Source organism: Ylistrum balloti, unplaced genomic scaffold (assembly GCF_031769215.1).
Source record: "Ylistrum balloti isolate Yb309-2 unplaced genomic scaffold, AGI_CSIRO_Ybal_v1 Utg370590, whole genome shotgun sequence".
Classification (NCBI taxonomy): domain Eukaryota; kingdom Metazoa; phylum Mollusca; class Bivalvia; order Pectinida; family Pectinidae; genus Ylistrum; species Ylistrum balloti.
Genome location: NW_026782366.1, coordinates 1,581,312 through 1,605,345, shown reverse-complemented (window position 1 = coordinate 1,605,345; position 24,034 = coordinate 1,581,312). Strand labels below are relative to the sequence as shown.

Sequence of the window (24,034 nt, the reverse complement as noted above, 5' to 3'; positions counted from 1 at the left end):
TAAGACAAAACAAAAGTAGAATTCTGGTTCGATTTCCGGCAATAGAAACAAAGAAGCAAATGTTTCTTTGTGGAAAAGATGTGCAAAGTTGACAAATGTAACTTTAATTATGGGGGATAAAAAAAGGAAAATAGTTCTAAATTATAATTAAATATGGGAAATTGCTACAAGATTATTGGGCAGTAAATGATGTCAGTCCTGCACGGCCACATGTCTGATTAGGGAATTTGTTTAAAACGTTTTATTGACTCTAATTAGTTACACACGTCCTCAGGCACCTCTGCCTAAATCTACCCCTTATGGACCTCATTTTCCCACCACATCGTCTTGTACAGGAGGTGCTTCTAATAACACCCAATACATCACGCACTAAGAAAGCGCGGAAGTCACCCTGACTTAATTTGACCTTTTCAAGCGTGAAACTGATTGAGATCTATGATGGCGGACACCGTGCGAACAACCCACAGAGAACACTAGCAATAAAGAAAGAAAAAAAATACGGATATATTGATCGATATCGGAAGAAGACCAGCAAAGAAGAGATATTCCAACCGCTGAACCAATCGATCTACGTGCATTCCAGCGCAAAGGGGAGAGGAGAACATCAAAGGGAGTCACCGCAGGATGTGGAGCCCAGGGACTGCATGTCATCCGCCCAAAATACATAAAGGCAGTGGTGACAGCAGCTTTATTGGTTTACGATGATAAATATTGTTCCGGGTAAAAAATACTTCAACAGAGTTGATTATACATTTGTGAGAATTGTGTTTGGTGCCTGCATTTGTTCTCATTGAATGTATTCTGTACGAAATAAAAAAAAAAATAGAATGTCACAGGCTTAAAGTTTTCCCTTCGAGACATAAAATGTTTTAGATCATCGACTGACAGATATCCGGTACATTAGAAAGAGGAACTTAAACCTCGAGAACAGATACATTAGTATTTTTCGGTGTCGCTCGTGATATGTATCCCTTCCACGTGTTCTATCATGTGTATTGCACACAAAACTATGGACTGTTGTCGAAAGAGAATATTAGTAATTTGATATTAGGAAAAGAGAGGAGTGGAAAATGTTTTGTACTGAAGTCTTAATGTTCGAATGTCGTTCATCGTCGTAATAAATGCCTCCTTTGCCGGAAACCATTTACATTTTTGATATTTTCTCCTTCTATTGTTTTTTAAATGAATGACAAATTTAGAAAAGGTAATGGAATTGATACCATTTACTATACTCTTATGAATTAGATGATAAGATATTCTTTTAACACGAAACATGTGCAATCTGTACTTAAGTATTTTACTATAATATTTGTCATTTAAGCGCTGGCGTTGATGGTTTAAATAATTTACAAGGAATTGTAAGTGAAATAAACTCTCACAAATTGATCCTTTCCCCAAAGTTTTAACAAATTTATATTAGAAGATTAAGTAGTACATTTTTGCTATGGATTCAAATGATTACTTTAAAACATTAATGTGAAAACAAGCAAGGTGACGGTGAGCTGATTTACAGTAGCCAGGGGGCTGGCTGCATTCCTGTATCCTTGTATCAGGTCATTTTGACGAGGAGAAATGTCGTCGTAATCTGTTGCCGGTCTTACCCGCACGTCTGTATCTTTGATGTAGTAATTATACAGGCGTAACAGGTGTTTATGGCGCTTAAAACAGTGTATGGGGCCATCAGGGAAAGTCATTGTAAAATTAGGAGCATCCTTTATACAACATTTAGCGGAAAACGTGGAATTTAAATGTTGTTTCTTGCGGTCACGGGAGTGCAAATGTGCTAAAAGGGATTTTTCTTTGTGATAATATCTCCTATGAAGAATGTCAGAAACCAATGTACATACATATCAATATATGTCTCATTCCATATCTGGGTCTTCCCTTGACTTGTGTTTAATGTTTTAACTTTGTAGATTTCACATATTTGAATACCTTTTTGATATGACAATAGCAGAAAATACTGCCGTGTTCATCTACTGTGTGTGGCATGCATTATGACGAATAAGAGTATCAAAAGTGAATTCTGTAGTCCCACAAAGTACACCGAGTACATGTCAGTGAACCAATGTAACTTTCACAATACTTAATTAATCTAAACAGACTTGAATGTAAATGTATGAATTGCATTACAACACTCCCTATTGTGTTATCTCTGTCACAAAGAAAAAAAATGTTAGGCCATTATTGATGATGCTTTCATTGTATATTCTTAAACATTTGACCGATTGGTGGAGCAGCCATTATACACTAGCAAGGTTAGATGTATTTTATCTATTTCCGACGTCTGTAAACATTAACTGTGGAACACAGCCATTCACAATGACATTTGATATATTTCAACAGCTCTACTACAATTGTCTAAAACATAAGCACTGATGGTGAAATATAGTTGTTTGTGGACAGTGGCTAGCGTGTTTAGGTCTGTATTAATTGCCTGTCCTATCAATGCAACGAAAATTGAGATACAGATATGCCATAAATAAATCAGTTGACCATCACGCGACAGTGTTGTTAATTGAGAGAGATGTTATGTTCTGAATTTCCTCGACGCCATGTCGGTCCGACCGGGAGTAAAACTCTAGTCTGTCTCAAAACGTGTCGAAAGCGACATAAAGTAAGAGATTGACGCCTATAACTGGTGTTTACAAGATCCATTCTCATTTGTATCACATCCTCGCTAAAATCCGCTGTCGTTCCAGCAAATGGTATTTGTGGATTTTTTACCCGTCATGCATCACTGTCGTTTATGTATGACATGTCACTTCTGTCACTGTCGAATACAACGGAAATACAAGTGTGAAGTCCATTTTCAGGAATTGAATAAAATTAAACGAAACACAACTGAACCCCTTTGGTCTATTGAATTTAAACCTAATTGGGCTATGTGGCTGTGGAAACTGAATGCGAACTAAACCATGGTGTGAGTAATTTGACTTGACAGGCTTTTTAACGTCACGTGAACTGTTTTTTAAAACGTGTGAAAAAAACATCTGGCCACAGAAAACATGAAACGTCAAACCTTTGAGGTTAACTCGAGAAAACTATAGACAGATATATGGCATCCACACCATGCTGCTAGCATTTTAAAGTTGAATGTCAGAATAGTTTAAGGTAAATATTCTCACAGCAATACAAACAGTTTTACTGATATATGGTTCTGTTGCCAATTCATGCCTGGAAATGTATGCGAATGTACATTATTTTTGATATTTTGTGTGTGGTAATGGCATTCTGAACAAAGATACTTCTTTTTTCAACACACATGTTAGGCGGGGTTCAGAAAACTTAGATAAAGATGGTGGACCTCCTCCAACAAATCATGTATGTAAAATATCACAAGATAGCGTCACAGGAGATAGTTCTTAAGGTGAATTATGATTACATAAACAAAAATTAGATCAACAAGATTAACATGTTCCAGAGTGTCCACTTTGGTGTCCTAATACAAAGTGGAATAGAAAACGTCGCCAGGGTCAAACTCAGGGGGTAACATATTTAACCCATCAACTATTCCCAACCCCCATTAAGGTCTCGTAATGACAGAATCGATCCGATAACATCTGTCTTTATAGTAAAAGGTAAATGGAATCCGAATGGAGGGTCCCTATATATTTTTACGGTCGGGCAATTTGTGTTTACCTTAGTATGTAAAGAACAATAAACTGTAGTAAAGTACTGATGGGTGGACTGATAGTGAAGTGGTTTATGACCCCCAGTATATACTAATTGTTGTTTATAGCGACTGTAATGTCCAGGCGATGACTTTAGTGAGAAAATCTTTCACCAAACTTTTCAACAGCGTCCGTCAGTTTGCCTACTGTAGTTTTACACTAATGTAATAAACTTTTCTTACTTGACCTACATATTGCTCGTTTTTTCTACTTATCGTGTAAAATTCTAGAATGAAGTTCATATCTGTTCAAAGGAGATTAAGACATCAACTTGGGTATTGATTCCTCGATCCCATCTCTACCATTGCGGAAAGATACCTTTATAAATGATACAACAAAAACGTAGGTTGGTGCACCATTTTATGAAAAAAAAAAAACGAATTCCTGTGCTACTTCCGTTTTGCCCTTCACGTAGTTATCTTTTTTTACTATAATTCATCATAGCGTATCTCACTATGACAGCCGCTGTCCAGTTTCAGATTCTCGTCTAAGAGATGTTATACATATCAGGAAAAACCGCACTCTGATATCTGTCTGTATAAACAAGGCACTCATCTTAGTGAACACGGTAACATTTGAAGCAGCATAATAGTGCATCCGTCTTATCAGACCAGTCATGTTAATCACCAGCACAGGTTTTCAGAAAATAGAGTTTACTTTATCATATATAAATATAAATAAAAAACTATAGAAGTGTAGACATACAATAAACAATCAAGGCAAACTACGAAAATCAACGTTTTGTAGTCCTGAAATTAATGATAGCAAGGTAATTTAAGAAGCGATGTAGGTATTTAATTAGCGATAGGAGAGTTTGATTGGAAGTAGAGGAAATGCTGAAGACTACGGACAATCGATATTAAGGAGGCCAAATCTTAAGTTTTACTATCTATGACAATGTATGTCTCAAGATGTCTGATATATGGGAAGGAATGACAGAACAAAGCTTAAAAATAATTTGAAAACAAATCATTAATTAGATATTGAATACAATATAAAGGTAGTTGAATGTAACTTATTGTTTAGTGATCAGCGGATGAGGCCAGTTTTATGTATCCTTTTACAACTGTTAACAGAAGTGGGGTATATTAATGTAATTATTTTATCTTCTATTCCCCAAAAATTTAAACATTTTCCATCTAAAATTGTGTACAATTGGTTTTAACCAGGGGCTTTTCATTGGAAGTGACAGACAGAGAATTAAGTGACGCATAAACACATAAGCCCTGTGGTCACTATACATGAATAACGGATGAGATCCCGATCGACTATGATATCTGTAAATAATGAAACAAACGTGAAATTATGACTTCATTTTCATTTCGATGATATAATCAAAAAAATAAAATAGGATATTTATAATTTAAATATTTAATGTAATTCAGAGAAGGTTATCTAGACAGCCAATGACTTCATCACTTTAGATATTACCTATGTCAGGTTCGAGATTGATCTATAAATATTTTACATATACATGTAACTTTTGAACAAATAATTGATACGTTTCAGACCAATAGATTTGATGTTGTGTATACAAACATCTTAATTGATTTAACAAGGTTTTTTTTCTATCAATCACTTTGGATTTTCCTCAGTCGTCTCCTAGTCTTCAAACATTAGACCCTATTCTCATTGACCTAGAAGGACGAAACATCCGTATGATGAAGTTTAATTAATTGTTAAGCGCTATTGTATCTAACTCTAGATTTGTATTAAGAGATGCTGTTCACTTGTGTGTTTTATTAATCATCTTTAAATGACCTATATTTTTCCACTTCGCAGAGTAGCAGTTGTTTCGTACATGGCATGTATGTCAATATTTCCTTGTCATATCTTTTTGTGTTATAGACATTATGTACAGCTAAAAAAACAGAGAAAGACAACTAATAAGTCACGCTATCTGTCTTCATGGTCTTTTTTTTTCTCCTCTGCATTTGCCTTATAGTAGGACACCAGCGTTAGTGGTAATGCCTATTACCATGCTATAAAGTGTGTTTACTATGTACTGAAGTCCAACGAAACATCTGCCTAATGTATGTTCGGGGCTAGTATTCTGGGGGGCTACCATCATGCTTTACATACAAAAGATATACATACTCAGTTTTTTAACGTCACAGCTATTCCCAGTTCGCCGAGTAACCAAGATAGATTTGTTTTGTAAACAGAAAGGACTATCGTGACCCTGCTACAAGGATATAGGTTTTGTTTGGGCATTAGTCAGGACAGTCCTGCACCTGCCGTTCTATTCTTCAAGTAAATTTCTACCTGCTGTCCTTAGTTCAAGTTCTACATTCTTGCTCGTGGGAGAAAATTGTGTCCCATACATACTAATACACTTAATGTTCTCTCTACAAATTGTATACCAAAAGATATTCAAGAAATAGTGGAGGAGATTTAAAATAAACTGAAAATCATTGTGGAAAGTATAGGGAACTAATCCGAAATAACTACGTATTTTATAAATTACACAAATATAGTTGAAATTGTTTACTAAAGTAAATTGTAAGTAAATAACATCCCATTTTAGGAACACCTTAGTTATTTAACATTATCATGGACCATCGTCCGTGTTTACAAAACAAAGATATGCCGAGGTCGTTAAACTAGACGAAACAATACATTTAAAACCGTAAAATATTTTTATATACTCGTCAATGTGCAAAATTTTGATTTTATCACGGATTTCATTAAAATGAAATAAGTCTATTTACATTACTTCGCCGTACACGTTCACAATGCATAGTGAACGTACTATTTGATATCAGTCGAAATTAATGAACTACTGTTCCGGAAGTATGAAATGACACTAGATGGTTATTAAAAATCTTATTTAATTATATCTCTTGTCTTAACATATACTAGTATATTAAGCTGAAGATATAAACTGAAAAAAACGAAAAGAACCATGGAAAACTACATAGAAAAGAACAAGAAAAGAGCATACCCAATATCGATTTTATAAGCACTACACAAAACATGTTGTAAAAAACGTTTCCCCCACTATTGAGTCCTGTAAATAGTTAACAAGGACGTGGAAAGGTATGTTATATAAATATGTTAGGGGTATCCATTTGTTATATTTTTGAGGAAATTCCTTCCCGCTATAAGTCTGTTAGTCGTTGGTTTTGTCGTTTACTTTGTAGTGTATTAGCTACGGAACACTTGGGCTACTAATTACTTCAGAATATCACACATTCTATTCCTGCACTTTCGAGCAGCAAGACGTAAAGTACAGCCACGGTTCCGGTTTCATTATAATTGTTTACAAATTGTCATGTTTTTTTATGCATGATTACCTATTATTTACTCGTTATGTCTAAAAAAAGAACCGACTTACTGAAAAGAACTTGATTTCGCGAGGGACATATTTTATCGCGTTCAAATCCATCGAATAGTCTAGGTATTTGAGTGAGTTCGAAAAATATCAACAGGGAAACGTGTATACACTTGTAATTTTACTGATAATTTTTCTAAAAATAATATCTGTTGTAAAACCGATCAAACCCGTTCTATAATAAAACCGCTACTTTTTATAGCTATTTAAGCGTTATCTTGTTCACGATTCTACTTCTCTTTGTTCACTATTTGACCACTGTACGCTGTCTTATTTGTGACCCATCCTAAACCACACCGTATTTCACTGCCAGTTAAACTATTTAACCACTGTATTTCCATCTTATCTAACTCTAGTATCACCGTGTTTTCATGGTCCGGCCTACTCTCTAACCCGTACATTATTTGAGGAAAACATACTCTCTAACCACTGTGTTATTTACGATCCTTCTCTGTAAGCTTTGTTATTTAGTTCCCGTCAATTAAAAACACATAGAAAATATCTTATCTACAATCTTACACTAGCTATCACTAGTATGCGCGCAAAATGTTATCCTTTCCAAATCTAGCTCGGTTAAATTGTCCAATCGGCCAATTTTAGATAGAAAACGGGTTTTTTTTCCAGACGAAATAACGCCGTAGATCATCTGTATGCCCCACAATACATGTGGTATTTCTGCTATAATTTGAACATATCTCAAGGGCGTGCTAAATAATTGCATGGCCAGTACAAGGCAAAACTATGTGTTAAAGTTGTGGGCTGAGTAGTTGGAGGTTTATTGACAACATGGTGTGAATGCTACCTATGCGAGAGTACAAGGGGACATGGGTGTCATTTTAATTAGACGTCTACAGCTCCGTTCTAACTTGTAATGACTCCCAGAAGCAGTGTAAATTGGCAACAAACAGGTTGTTTACGAATTTTACGTAGATGTTCGTCCTACTTGCCGCATCTTCACCTCTAGTTAATACTCACCCAGGACATCATATGTATGTAAAACCTCCCTTTCTTATGAACACTACCACGCTACTTGATTAAAACGTGTCCACGGAGTTTTTGTGCCTGCTCTGCAATAAAACATTATCCCATACGGAACGTTAGGATGGCGGTGTTGTAAACCCGGCTCTGTCTAATGTACCAAGAATGTATATTACAGGGCAGCGCCCAGAATATGGTCCTCTCCGAGTAATCTAGTGATTTGAGTTTGTCGTTGGGTTATAACTGAGATGGTGTGGACGTCCCAAAGGGTTCTTGTGACTAAATTGCAGAGTATGTTGATTAAAACATGTCTACTAAAGAACAAATTCCTACAAAATAGCATGGCCAGATTGGTGCCAAGTAGCTCACCAGTTCGATTTTTACTTTTATAGCAATGCATGTAAAATGATCAAAAGGCGAATCTCATTGTTTCTTTAGAATTTGATTTCCTGATCCATACTGCTCTCATTGCCTTCCGTATCTTAACAGGACGTTGACATATCTCACAAATTACATTTAAGTAAAACTGGTTTATTATCAATGAGAATACTTCTACAGCTATGAACAAAGGCTTATCGATGTGTATTTAAATCATTTAAGAGAGTTATGTATTAAACTCAGAAAGCAATGTTGACACGAATGTAATTTAATCGGAATTTAGTCAGAAATATGAAACATACCTCAACACTGCATATTACCAAACATCTGAAATCTTATCTGGGTATAACAAATTTACAGTTATCTTGTTATAACCGATTGATAATCAGTATTGTCATATAAAGTGACCTCAAAACCGATAAAATCTGTGAACATAGATATTTGTCCTAAATAATAAGTGGAAGAAAAAATGTTAGGACAATGCAAAGGTGCGGATTGAATGTTACAGGACCATCAACTCGTATTAGATAACCAAAACTGTCAAAATTTTGCATTTTATGTGTTTAGATAAAATCAAATCTTGACAGACGATACTGCACCTCATGTTATCGTCTATCTCTTAAAAGACTGAGATATTATACCCGAAACCTCAAGACAATACCACGCGATGACAAATGGCCGGTATCGGCCACGGAACGGGATCAACGAATGCCCGCCATTTGTAAAGCATGTGAAACATGACGTGTCCGATTCATTTAAAGTCTTGAATACTATCAACGAGACGCTTGGACGGGTATCTTTCCGGTATTCAAGCTGTATTCAGTAAGTGCAGTGAGACGTCGAGAATTGCCGATCTATCAGCATGTATCCGTGTAGTTAACAAGATAGCGAAGACAATACTGCCGCCATTAAGATACCACGAATACCGCAGTACCCCGGCCCCTACCGTATAACCCCCAGTTCCTGTAGGCATTATTTACATGGGAGATAGCTTGGAGGGGTATCGATAACTTACTAAATGAAGAAACTGTCGAACATACCTCGCTCGTTACTTTGATGTATGTGAAAAGTGATATTCTCCTTGACAATTTCGTGAAAAACACGACAAATTATTTCATCTTTCATAAACTTTTCACGTTCCTATCCAAACTCTTTTTAAAGCTATGAATGTACACAACCGATTTGGAACAAGATACGTCATTATGGTACCGATGAGTGATTCCTACAAGAATATTTTCACATGTGAATTCCTCAAACCCAGCTTAGACAATAATTGCGTTGAAGATCGTAGAATCATACAGAAAGCATATTCAAAATATCGAGTGTGTTCAATGGTTGGTCTTGAAAACAGTTTAGCTTTACAACATATGAACCCAGTAACGACATATTGATAATTGACAACGCCATAAGATAATATGAAGCAAAGGAAATTTCCACTCAAGAGAAATATCCCCGTGTCAATGTTTTATTAATTGATCGGTGAGATTGAGGAGATAGCTGTTATATATCTTATTTCACAAAATTGCAAAACTTTTATAAATCAACTACTTGCGATATCAGTTTACTTGATCATCAATGGTATTTTTCAACATATGAAGGATCTTTTATGAGTTTTCATTTCATATGCGATTTTATGAAACGGATCTGGGAAGTTTTCATTTTTCAGATCATTGCCGTGCAAAACTTTACACTTGGAGACGAGTTTCTTAACTATTCTTTTTGTCGCATAACGCAGTAGCATTTTGACAGGAAAGCGAGTAGGAAAAGTCAGTGGAAGAAACCCGTTATATTTTGCCTTTTTCAATTCAATTAACGTCTTTGTCCATATCATTACCACTTTTTACAATCGATTTCTGGCTGGCGTAGCCACTAGAAAACGCTCTACACTAATTACAAAAAATACTACATTGGCGAATTACTGTATAACAGGTTGATTATGTTATACAACAAATATGTCCACTATCTTTTTGATGATACGTTCTGTATAAAAGTTGCAACTTCATTTTAAAAGTGATTTATTATGTGGTCGTATAATTCTGTTAGAGTACTATCCGCCAATGTCACCAGACAGATTCCAAATTTATTATCTCTATTTATAAAGTGTGCATTTGAACCTATGGCATCTATTGTCGTTATAGTATATCAACTTTCATTTCAGTGTGTCCTCACAATACCTGTGTTTTAAGCTGTACAAGGAACTAAGAACTTTCGGTTTCTTTCAAAGGAACGCACCAAATTCTGCACACTTAATATAATCCTGTAACTACATCGGCGGACCCCGTGCTGGTTATAAATCGTAAATATTGGGTAAATAGCTTACACAAAAACAGTATCTTTGAAAGAGGCGTGTTAATTTCTTTTAACCAGAATTTAAAGTCATTTGAGCTCCCATATCAAAATTCGTGCTTTTATAATTTCTGGTCACTAAAGAGCTCCATACCTTGACAAGTGGGTGTGTCGAAGTAGCTTACATGTATCAAAAGTCACGATTAATCTATTCAAGTTAAGTTTTACTACTCTAAAGTGCAGTACGTTAAAGAATGTAGATTTCTCCAACACTATACGTGTACAACAAAGTGGTTTATCCCGATGTATACTAATATCAGGATTGCTTTACGGATTATCAAGATTTATCAGCGCTCAGGGAACCAAGGAAACCGGGTCGATGTTTTTAGAATGTTTTGATCAAAGGTCGGATAAGTTCAGGAATAGGACAACTCAATATCGTGGTCAATGGATCAGTGAGTTTGTGTTATGTTTACTTCTAGAGTCTGTGTGAAGCAAATTTGTCTCTTCTTGTCCTAGGTTTCCAGGCAGGAATAACGCACGCTTCCTCCCAGAAACCTTTTAGATGAGGACAATTCGTTCCCATTTGTCTACTGTCAGAATTTCTATGTGATTCAGCAAAAGTTATATACTTCTAGAAACTCCTAAGAGATCGGAATAATTCGCTCCATGAGTCACATACTGTCAGAAACTACTACATGTATATGATTAAGCTAATTCGTCCCCTAAAGTTCTATGCTCAGTTATTCAGAATAATTCGCTCCAAAGCATCGTTACGCCAAGTAAGTTCGATGTATGAAAGCTATCACCTTTCATTCTGACAGTCGATAAGACATCGCGCAATGTTACACCACAACTCTTGTGTTTATACTGGCGATGTATATAAAATGACTTGTTTGTATATTGTAGTTAAACCGTAAGTGTATCAATATTTGCTCTGATACACTATCAAGGGCATGTTGAATGCATTTGCTAAAAATTGAGTTTCAGAGATATTTGAAGTTGTTTCAAATGCTCGAAAGTGTCAATACATTGGTTCGTTTTACACTTATCGTCATAATATTAATAGGATACTGTGAAACAGCTTGTTTACGAATTTATCTCAGAAACGTTTGGATTGAAAACGAACACCATCTTGGATCAGTGTACATAAAGATAAAGAACCGTTTAGCTTCGAGTGTCAAGAAAGTCACCTTCACAAACTGGCAGGTTTCCAATCGGGTTTTCTTACACCGAACCAAATCCTTACACATTAGGATTGATACGTGGACATAGTTCACCGTAATACATAACATACCCTATCGGTATCAGATAAAGTTGTTGAAAAAGTGGAAATATGTAATAAAAGACCGTTATTGTACTGTTTGTATACAAATGTAACGTAAATTTACAATTCTTGTGGACCACATGGTTGTTCTTTCGGTGAAAAATACACCAAATAAAACATTTACTTTGATATTGTTTTTCGAGTCAGAAGTCCTCGTTGAAACCTATTTAATGGGTGATAGATCATGTTAATCACTGAAATCAGAGGATCAATTTGTTCATCATCATTTTCATTGATATATGCACATGGTCTATATATCATCAAACTGATGGCATGAAGACATGTATCATCATCAAAATATTATTTTTTCAGGACAACAATAAAATGAAAGTGAGCAATGTCTAGTTTCTGATGTAAGTTATGTTCCACTGATATTTTGCTTTATATCAATTTAGATCAAAATAAAAAAAATACGCTATTTTGAAAAGCAGAGCTATATCAACTCCATTCCAGTTGTAAAACCCTACTTCAGAATTTTTCAAAGGTACTGCATAATGATGAACTTAAAAAGAATACTTATATATCTATAATGTGACACCAAATAAAATAACAAATATTGATACGAACAATGACTATTTTTCGAAATCATCCAGTAATCAAATAGCAATAATCAAATATCAAAACTAGTATCACAGGGATACTGTAACCTAATTAATATGTGATTGATATATATTGACGTGTAATCACCTCATGTTGAAATGTTCATTAACGTCAAGGTAATTAAGTTAGTACTGATAGGATTTTCTTAATTAGTAGACACACTTTAAACAATACTGGGTTTACGTGCACTTTATATCTGTGGATCGTATCTAATTGAATGGACATATAATCGGTCTGGTAACAGGTAGAGCCAGTAACATTGATCTCTGGTTGGTATCTCTGGATCTCTTGTGATAGAAAGACAATACCAGTTATCATAATAAACATATTATATAATTCCAATATTGAACAGTGTTTTGAAATAAAACCACCGTAATTATATGGAAATTTAAAAGAAATCTATCGTAAAGAAACATTTTTTTATGAAACATGTCCAAAACATCATGCCACTGATGAAAGAAAAACATCAAGACAGAATGCTGATCAAGGTAAAAGGCGTAAACCTATTTATATAAAACTTTAAAAAAGAGAACAATCTCCGATTGTCCAAATATACACAATACCGGTCAATTACGGATTTTGGATTGGCTCAATCTACCACAAAACGTTAACGAGGAGGTGTGTCATTCTGAAATCCATTCATAACAAAACATCCAAATTTATGTCTTTGATTCCATTAAACACGCTTTAGTCCGCGCGGGAGAGCACATATACATTTTATCGCTTAGATTAATCACAAATATCTTTCAATTAAATCATTATGATCCCCTACCGAGTGGATATCTGCATTTATCTCCTAATCTATATTTTTTAGATTTATTGTCGTTGACTTTTCTTTCTTTCCGTATTCTATAATGCCCCGAAAAAACCTCCTCTATGTTTACATAGAGTCATTGGTGTAGTCGTTGCTGAGAAAAGAAAATCACGGTTGCTCGATAGTTGATAAAACTTCATTTTGCGTCTTCTATTTTTGCGAAATACAAAAGAGTTATTTGAGATATAAATCCTAAGTTGATGTGACATTGCAAACACTTAAACTGCCATGCCATTATTGAAAGCAAATTTAGATAAAACGAACATGAATTCAAGATAACATTTACATAATTATGGTTTACTGTGCTCAAAGCGAAATACCGTAAGCGAAGTTTGTATGAAGAGTATTGTTTGTACTGTAGAAAGGAACCTGTTTCAATCCAAGAGTCTCATTTATACTAAGACATATTTCGCTGTCTCTATCAGACAGTAATCACAACTAAACTAGCAATCCATCATCAGAAAAGTATTTATTAAAAGTTTTTGATAAAGATTTGAAACCAAATCAATACTAATACCGATGATGTAACAGGCATTCTTTGTGTGATTAATAGTTATCCTAAAACCATAGGCAGACACACAAAGAATTAATAAAAAGTTATGGAGTTACTATATTGTATAATAGAATTGACCAAGAGACTATGGACAGACACACACAGGGTTAATAAAAGTGATCTAGTGGTCGTAGACAGGCAAACAAAGGGGTTATATAAAAGGATAGGGTTAATAAAAAGCGATTCAGAGACCACAGACAGGCACAACAAGGGTTAATAAAAGTGATACGGAGACCACAGACAGGCACACACAGGATTAATAAAAGTGATACGGAGACCACAGACAGGCACAAACAGGGTTAATAAAAGTGATACGGAGACCACAGACAGGCACAACCAGGGTTAATAAAAGTGATACGGAGACCACAGACAGGTACAAACAGGGTTAATAAAAAGCGATACGGAGACCACAGACAGGCACACACAGGGCTAATAAAAGTGATCCGGAGACCACAGACAGGCACAACCAGGGTAAATAAAAGTGATCCGGAGACCACAGACAGGTACAAACAGGGTTAATAAAAGTGATCCGGAGACCACAGACAGGTACAAACAGGGTTAGTAAAAGTGATCCGGAGACCACAGACAGGCACAAACAGGGTTAATAAAAGTGATACGGAGACCACAGACCGGTACAAACAGGATTAATAAAAGTGATACAGAGACCATAGACAGGCACACACAAGGTTAATAAAAGTGATACGGAAACCACAGACAGGCACACACAGGGTTAATAAAAGTGATACGGAGACCACAGACAGGCACAAACAGGGTTAATTAAAGGGATACGGAGACCACAGACAGGCACAACCAGGGTTAATAAAAGTGATCCGGAGACCACAGACAGGCACAACCAGGGTTAATAAAAGTGATCCGGAGACCACAGACAGGTACAAACAGGGTTAATAAAAGTGATACGGCGACTATAGACAGGCACAAACAGGGTTAATAAAAGTGATCCGGAGACCACAGACAGGCAAAAAACAGGGTTAATATAGATTACATACAAGACACACCAAGGATTAAGAGAAATAACCCGGAGACCAAAGACAGGTTAAATAAAAGTGACTTCGAGACCATAAATAGACAGGGTAAATATAAGTAATTCGCGGGACATAATAGGTTAAGTCACTGAGACAGGAATTCTTTCACACAATAAAGATATATAATATGATACAATATTTATGACAAAATTACTGCTAATATCACGATAATTGATATGATAGGTATCTATATTTTTAAGGGGAGGCAATTACAATTAATGGATCTAAACATCAAAAAGGCCACATTTGAAATATGACAAACTAATAGGAATGGTAAGATTTATACGTTATACATAAATTAGATGAAGTCAGCAATGGTATGTGAGGATTCTCATGACCTGTTTACAACAAAAGCCCCCATAGCTCATACACTCAGTGTGGTGCACGCATTAGTCTATGTAACACATCTTTCTGACAGATTCTCCAATGTGTTTATCTCAGGACAAAGCGGATTAATACCTCCATAAATCCCTCCATAAATTTTTATTTTCAATTCAAATCTTTTGCGTTTGACATAATTAAAAACTGACAGGAAGCAGTGCGGTTATTAGAATTATTAAAGACTCTATATTTTTAATCATACTTCTTTTGAAATATTTCAGTGTTGAAAGAAATGATATTTTCTGACTTTTGGGGTTAGTGTACCATCCTCTCTGGAGTTGACATTTATTCTGACATATATCGATTATCACTCGGGCGCATTTGTTTCAACTATTAAGACTCTATGCATTACTGACGAATCCTGGAAGGAAGAAACAGAAATGTAATGCAGTTAAATCTAATCGTTTGGCTCTAATTCTTGATCTGTTGTATTCAACTCGTGTGGTACTCGTGTACAATCGATTACTACAATATTGAAAAATTGAACTGATAAAACAAGAATACAATTATGAAGATCTACTGTAATCGCATAGTATCCATATTTTAAAAGATTGTGTTCTATTACCTATAAAGCACTATAGCTGTTTTTTGAGCAAAACACATTCTTCAGAAAAAATCAATTGAATTTACAAATCGAAGATCACGTGTTATGGAAGCTTCAAATATGTTTTGGTTAATCAAGACTTAACATGAATGAGCGCTGCTGGTGGTGAGAGCTTTAAGAGTAAAACCGTGACACTCCCACATAATTATGTACATACTAGTGCAATCTCAATTCATCTTAAAGTATTTGCCTCAAAGCAAACTCTAGAGTAATGCCATCCAAATTCGTAACTCTTTGACCTTCTTAAGCTGCCCAATCAATTGTTAAGAAATAAACCCGACAAATCAACGAACCCATATTGTAGACATACACCACTTCTCAAGCCTATTCATTTATATTCTTATATCAACGAACTACAAATAATACAACGATGTATTGTGATAAAATCTTCTCACAAAATGCATTTGTTAATGCAAGGTGAAAGCTACGTAAAGTAGGATAATCTTATCAAACAGTGACTGGTTTACTTCATGACACCTATTATTTCGTATCTGCTATGGGTAGTTATTTCCATAAATAGCCTGCTCGAGAGCTTTTACTTTAAAAGAATATCAAAACGATGAACGGGTCATTTAAGATTAATTGTGTTACTTTTGTGGTGACGGTAAACATGTGTTATGGAAGTTTTATTTGAGCAATGTGATGTTAAGGCAGAACATCTCAGAACATTTATTAGATACGTTGTTATTTGTCATCAACCCAGCAGTGTTTAAGGAAACAAAATACTGTTTATCGTTTAGTAAATATTGTATTGGTAGCTTCAATAACATATATAATATAATTGTATCGGTCCTCTAAATAATCAGATCACAAAGTCATAAGATAAAATTAATAAACAATTTACTCATTTTCTGTGTGCTTTTAGATGTCAGTATGAACATACATTGGTGTTAAGTGCACGTTTAGAAACCTCTGATAAATGATATAAGTTTGTAATGTGACAGTGATTGTTTAACAGGATGTGATACATTGATACATGCAGTAGATATTAATGCTAATGAGTAAGTGTAATTTCCATGTAAACAGATAATGTGGCTAATATATCAAAGCACTAAATTCGTTCACCGATAGTGATACATATATTTGTGTGATGATCCACTTACTACGTATAGCCTGGACAACGCTCGATGCCCCTGTCGTAATTGACAGTTATTATAGATAGATATCACTAACTAGCAATGATGAAACTAATTGCATTTGTTTATTTCGTGTCATCGTAGAAATGGTACATGTCAGTCGTAACCTTGGTCATGTGATCATAAAAACGCCTAAAAGACTCGTCACGCCTCTTTAACTACACTATGTACAAGGTGTTCCTCCGATAATAAAAATAGTTCCCAAATAGAACCTGGGCTATAAATAATACTCCCACAATGCCTACGCCGGACACGTACTGTTATTTGTCAGGACATCCAATCGTTGACCATGATATACGAACTTGCAGAATGACATCCGGAAATAATGTCTGGACATAATTTACGAGTCCGTATTTTAGAATCTCCTATGACCTTTGACATACAATATGGTTGCTTCGAACGCGTTCAGTTGTTTTGCTTTTGTTCAAAAGTAAAACAGAATGAAATTCTTTGAAGTCATTCATGGTTTGAATTTCAAGACTTTAACATTCTTGCTACGACTGACTGAAGAAATTGGAAAATATTTCTTTTTCCCATTCAGCCTACAAATTACATGTTTGAAACTGATTCCTGAAATTGGATATTGAATTAATTGTTATAATGCAAGCTCTTATTTTCACGACCAATTTAATATCTAAGGATCTTACACTTTGTAGGTGTCCTTCTCATCGTTACAATTGCCCTTCACCTGACCGACCTTCTATAAACGAGTGATATGCTATCAAATTATTGCGAATGTCTTTCCCTATAGGCAAATTGTCGCTAATTGCTAACAACATCGCAACATATAATATCTCAGTGAATAATCTACCCACATTGTTTGCTTTCATGAAAATGAATTATCGTTGTAAACAAAAACGTCAACACATATGGTGCTGAATCGGAAAGACGATAAAGAGCATACAGCAACTATAAACACATAGTTATATAAAGAATTCGACAGACATCGCAGGAAAAACCAACAGGAAAAAAGGGACGGAAAGTAATCAAAAGACACCAATTCAGAAAGAATTGGTACCAGGTACCCTCATAAAATGAACCATGTGTCTTGAACCAAGGTACGCAAAAACTGAACCATGTTGTGTCAAAACAGGTACCCTCATAAAACTGAACCATGTGTCTTGAACAAAGGTACGCAAAAACTGAACCATGTTGTGTCAAAACAGGTACCCTCATAAAATTGAACCATGTGTCTTGAACCAGGGACCGCAAAAAACTGAACCATGTGTCTCAAAACCGGTACCCACACAAAACTCAACCACGTGTCTCGAAACAGGACCCACACAAAACTGAACCATGTGACTTAAAACAAGGACTAACCAAACCAAAACTGAACTACAATATACTCGTAAAAAGGAATCGACATAAAACTGAACCACTTCAAATGTTTCTGGCACAAAATAATAATATCCTTTATAGATTTGAAATTATCCTAAGAAACAGGAAAATAAACTTGTTTTCAATGTCAGAAAAATAAAAAGATTATTTGAAGGCCGGGCGATTGAACGAATAAATATTAATTCCGTTAAAAAGAAAAAAAAAAAAAAAAAAAAAAAAAAACGGTTCCCGCAATCCTATTGCAGGATAACTACTTTAATTATTTTATGATAACAGAAACTGTCATTACAATCAATAATGTCAAAAATCAACATCAATGTGTCTCGGTAGCATTGAATAAATAATGTATGTGTTGCAATTATTAAATTAACACAGATATTTTTATAGCGCTTCCATTATCTTGAGATAGAATGTCAGTTATGATAGATGAATGTCGGTGACCGAAATTGTAAAAAAAAGCCTTCCATGGTCAGAGCTTTAGAACCCCGTGGCTTAATTTACAGCAAGGGCAAGTTGACACAGATTGTAAAGAAAAACAGACACAGTTCTCAGCATTGTGCCAACCTCCTGGTTAGCGTAACGTTCAGCTGTGTACATATAAGTTACTCTTCGTTTTGAATATATATTGATATATCATAAAGATAAGGCATTTCTATCAGATGCATTAAGTTTTTATTATTATATATTTGAATATTACATAATAAAAGTTGAAAGGAGGAGAGCTATGCTAGAAAACTGAATTCGTCGATAAGCTGACAATACTAAGCGTTTTTATGCCTGGGTATTGTTACCAACGTTTAGTGTAAAATACGATCTTGCCAGTCCAGTTTTCTGACATGTCGATAAAGCCTCACAGCAGTTTATAGATTGTGTCATTCTTCAAATGATGATAAAATCATTATAAATGTAAATCAGTCTCCCATTATCATGGACAGTAAAGTGTCTTGTCGCTGTGCTCTGTGTTATTTTGTTAAGACTTATCCCAGGTTGTCAAGTGATCTCATTAATGATAAATACTGTGGTAACGTTATGTATTCATATAAAACCAGTCACCGATGTTCAACATAAGTAGTATATAATTTGAATCAATATATAAATATGTAGGGATGATCCCCTCCATTTCTCTCATCAAAGCAAATCGTAGATATGATGCCTATAACGGAATAAGAATGTGTTTATTTTCTTTCCTCTTTGTCAATTTCTTTAGAAAAACCAAATCTTAGGAAGAGGTTGTAAAGAATTACCCCTCCACTAGATTTATAACACTATACACTACCAGTCTTACAACACTATACGTAACAAATCACAATCGAGCGCGTCAGTATAACGCATTACAATCGAACACGGACTAAAGGTTTCATGACACCACGCCTACATATCAAGTTATAAACCAACCCATTGATAACTCTGTTAAAACCCCAGACAAAAGCTACAGGAAAATCGATAGCAAAATCAATCAGATGGATTCTACCACCACTTCCTTTTCAATTTATTTTCCCACAATTTAATGATAATAAACCATTATCGTTCTCAGATATCGGGAATCCCCTCCTTTAGCTCGACGCCGTTATATTAGGTTGTACAACCAGATTTGATGGGTTAAGGCAAACTTTTATGATTTATCAGTCAGACGGGTTCTCTCACTTTGATGTTTTAAACACTTTTGAACCAAGCTTTGATACTTAATTCAACTTTATCCAGGAGAAAGTCCATAAAACACTGAAGCTTTTCTCAGATAAGATGGACTTACTGTTTTGTATTATAAAGTGTCTTTGCCGTCTAAGCGACATAGTTAATTTCGTTTCTAGCCGTACAAGAACGCTGATCGTATGAACTTTTAAACCTGGAAGGCGGGAGTTTTCTCAGTCTAATCCAAGGAGTCCAGCTATATCAGATTTTTTTCTGATCCAGAACACGACAATACTAATAATTACTAAAGTATGGATCTGAAAATGACACGATAACTACTTTTAACGGATGGACACAAACAAAGATTTATAATTGTCTATTCCGAATCAAACCCCATTTTTATAGTATTAATTGCCATTGCGTTTCTAATCAACTAATATTCTTGTGAATTCGATTAACAGGGACAATAAGTTACTCTAAGATCTAGATGTATTTGCTTGGTTAGTTTGACTATTTGTACATGTATTCTAGCAGGTGTCTTTGATCTCGGAAACAAAATTTGGACAAGTAATGTGTACCATGTTGATTTTTTCAATGAATTTCGATGTCGCTTTGTACTGTTCATTTGTGTTTCTTGTATACAAGTCTTTGCTAAACATTTTACATCAGCTTATGTCGGTTCTTATACAACATGTCGGAAATGTGTTTTCCGAAATTTATGCTGCATCATAATGTAAAATATAAAAACATCAGTCTACAATTTACTGTACAATACTTGAACTGACAAGATCCGCACAGGTTAACATTACTACAAATAAAAGTTTATAAACCCTCTCTAATGTTGACGATCCAGACTCCTTGGCGATGGGTGTGAACGAGTGGGGTCGACAAAAAGCTAATTGGGATAGGGAGCTTTCAGACTGTTTACTTTTTATATTTGTTAAAGAATATCGTCTTCATAATCGGTCAGATCAGATAAGACTGTCGTTGATCCAACAAGAATTCACTTTCAATGTATTGACTTAGGATCAGTTATCCGCCAGTAGAAGTATCGGCCATAGACAACGTGTGTCTGGTGTGTAGTCAGAAATATGCATGTATATACTTTATACACGAGTTATTCAAACATGGTGATAGCACAAATGTAATATCTTGCATAGTTTAATCTAAGCATGGGGTAGTATCACTGTCCTCCTCTGTTGTTTACGACAGTATGGTTAGATTGATAATAACTACACAGCGAACAATAAAAATATATTAAAATAACAAAGTTCTTTGTTCGAAACATTTTTAAGTTACGGTGTTGTTAATTTCATTTGGTAACAAACACTGAAAACAACAAATCATGGAAGGTGTCTTTTTTACCTTTAACTTTTATTAGTTGAAGATGGTAATACTTTAAATAAAAGGCATGTTTTCCTATCTCTTTACAAAATCTATTTTTATATTTCAATTTACGGAAAATCACATGACAAAACTGTTTCATATGAGCGTAGGGAATGCCGGGTTTTCGTTGATTCACGTTTTGAAGACACGACGAAACTACAAGTATTTTGTTTTCGTTTAAATATATACGAATCTTTTTATGTCCATATATGGCAAGTGGTTGGTATGTCATTCATCTTTTTGTTATATCTATACGCATCTGGGATATTCATTGGACGTGACCTTTCAGGGTAATTTGTGTACCCTTATTAATATTTATGAATATTCATGAGTTATATACACAGCAAAGAAATATCACGGCCGTCGTCGCGTACAACACAACACACCTATATGACAATATAGTTTGTAATTTGATAACGAATCTATAAAAGATAAATCCACTTTTTCTGAATAAACTTTTAGATAATGCGTATAAACACAATTTTCTACCATGTTAGAATATAAAAGCTCTGCACAACTGTTTTATCAAGAATACTACTAACTATATGCAAGTACACATCGATTATGTCGACTCCAAGGGATTCAAAAGATAAAAGTGAAATTATATATTTCAAAGTGCCTATAACGTTTTAGACCCCTACTGTATGTGTAATACTACTACTTGTAAACCTTTCTATAGCTGTTTGAACCTTTGATCCTTGTTTGTGTCCTACAATTTGTACATCTACTCCTTCTCCTCTTACTCTACTCTCTATATCTCTAACCCCTAACCACATTCTCCTTACCCCTCTCTGTGCCCCTAACCCCTTACCACATGCCCCTTACCTCTCTCTGTGCCTCTAACCCCTAACCACATTCTCCTTACCCCTCTCTGTGCTTCTAATCCCTAACCACATTCCCCTTTCCCCTCTCTGTGCCCCTAACCCCTTACCACATTCTCCTTACCCCTCTCTGTGGCCCTAACCCTAACCACATTCTCCTTACCCCTCTCTGTGCCCCTAACCCCTAACCACATTCTCCTTATCCCTCTCTGTGGCCCTAACCCTAACCACATTCTCCTTACCCCTCTCTGTGCCTCTAACCCCTTACCACATTCCCCTTATCCCTTTCTGTGCCTCTTACCCCTAACCACATTCCCTTTACCCCTCTCCGTGTCTCTCAATCCTTACCACATTCCCCTAGTCTTTTCCTATATCTCTAACCCTCACCACACACCCCTTACCCCTTTCTGTGCCTCTAATCCCTAACCACATTCCCCTAGCAACTATCCGTGTGTCCCTACCCATACCTGTAAACCGTAGTCTAATTTCCATCGATTCCCCATCCCCTTTTGATCATACTCTGTACATAAGTTCCTGTTCCCGAGTTGTATAGGATACTACGGTGTGGGGCCTCTACTAACTTGTGTTCTTGTCGGACAGTTTTCGTGAATTTAGTGAAATATGTATCATTTCTATTAGACGTAAAGTGTTTTAAGTAAAGTACGTTTTTGACAAATATATGTAGAAAGGTGTTTCTTGGAGTTAACAGGTAAAAAAGAAGGTGTTTTATAGCGAGCCTAGTGTGTAATAGTGCACCATCTACTCGTTAAACTGTCACCCACGTTATCGTTTTATACAGTTTTAGAACGACAAGATCTTATTTCATATCTTTCAGTGCTCAACAGGCGTCCGATACATCTCAGGCTTCGGTAGATCCATCCAGAAATTATCTTACAACTTAACATTATTGCTTTGAAAAGTGATGCAAAACGTTATTTAGCAATTTAGATCTTGAAAAGTATTTTTTAAAGATTGCTAATAAAGGTTATATGCTCCAGCAGCAAATTGACGTCATTGAACTTAACTATTGAATGAAGTACAATAGGAACACTCTGTTTTTCATAAAGATGAATCAAGTTGACTTTATTTTAAATAAGGATGTGTCTTGCCTACCCCCTGTCCACTGGAATGTTGTCACTCCGTGCGAACTACATCACATCAATATAAACGCATTATTCTTTCAAAAATGCTATTCGTTTATTGTACTTTCTGAGGTAATCCGTGAATTGCATTTCTAGTTTTCATCCAAAGATGTTTTTTTATGGAAATACATATGACTGAAAATGAATACTACATATGTGATGTCAGTATTTTGTACTGTTACGAAAATTAAGCCGTTGTAACACACCTGAACACGTGTTAAATCTATGAAAGATCACGACACCTTATTTTTAAATGGAATGCCTGGGACAGCACATTTTTTATGTCACCAACTTTCTTCGTTAATTTTGGTTGTGTAAATATTCAGTGACGTGTTGGTATGTGTATTTCTCATTCTTTTGGAAAATATTTGTATACGTTTTGTTCATATGTTCGATTGTTGCATAAAACAAAGTTCATATTTCAATGCATATTCTACGCTCAAAGTCGTTATTCCAATATCGAAGGCTTGCATACACAAATCATTAAGTCTAGAGTTTGTTTATAATTACATTTTGTAACGGAAGGATTGACGTCCTGTCAGTTTGGAAGTTTAGCACTATCGTCGTGTCGATATTTAATTAATATCCAAACATTTCATTCAATTATAGC

The 24,034-nt window shown here is 35.3% G+C and overlaps 1 protein-coding gene across 1 annotated transcript in view; it reads right to left on the bottom strand.

Annotated features, from left to right (window-relative positions):
- LOC132556802 (chromatin assembly factor 1 subunit A-A-like) overlaps positions 1-24,034 on the bottom strand; it is a 53,033-nt gene that overhangs the window by 3,350 nt on the left and 25,649 nt on the right. The window lies entirely within an intron of this gene.